This window comes from Delphinapterus leucas, unplaced genomic scaffold (genome assembly GCF_059928025.1).
Source record: "Delphinapterus leucas isolate spDelLeu-1000000601 "Yukka" unplaced genomic scaffold, BTC_Dleu_Yukka2 spDelLeu_asBTCV2_sq25, whole genome shotgun sequence".
Classification (NCBI taxonomy): domain Eukaryota; kingdom Metazoa; phylum Chordata; class Mammalia; order Artiodactyla; family Monodontidae; genus Delphinapterus; species Delphinapterus leucas.
The window spans coordinates 18,607,586-18,607,877 of NW_028322234.1; positions in this window are offsets into that span (position 1 = coordinate 18,607,586).

Consider the following 292-nt stretch of genomic DNA (forward strand, 5'->3'; position numbering starts at 1 on the left):
CCCCCCTGGCCACTGCACTGTGGAGCTGTGGCCCCTGGGCTGAGCAGAGGGGCCTGTGGAGCTCTGGGGAAGCCGGGTCACCAGAGAGCACAGAGATCCAGCATGGCCAGAGGCAGACACGCGTGGGAGGCCCACGTTTCCACCCGGCATCACCAGCAAGACCTGCAGACCCGGGCCAGCCCGTCCACTGTGGGGTCCACAAAGGGCCCCAGGCTCAGGCTCAGACCGCCCCCCCCCACCTGACAGCACGTCCTGCCACCCACAGTTCCCAAACATCCCTCACAACCACAGC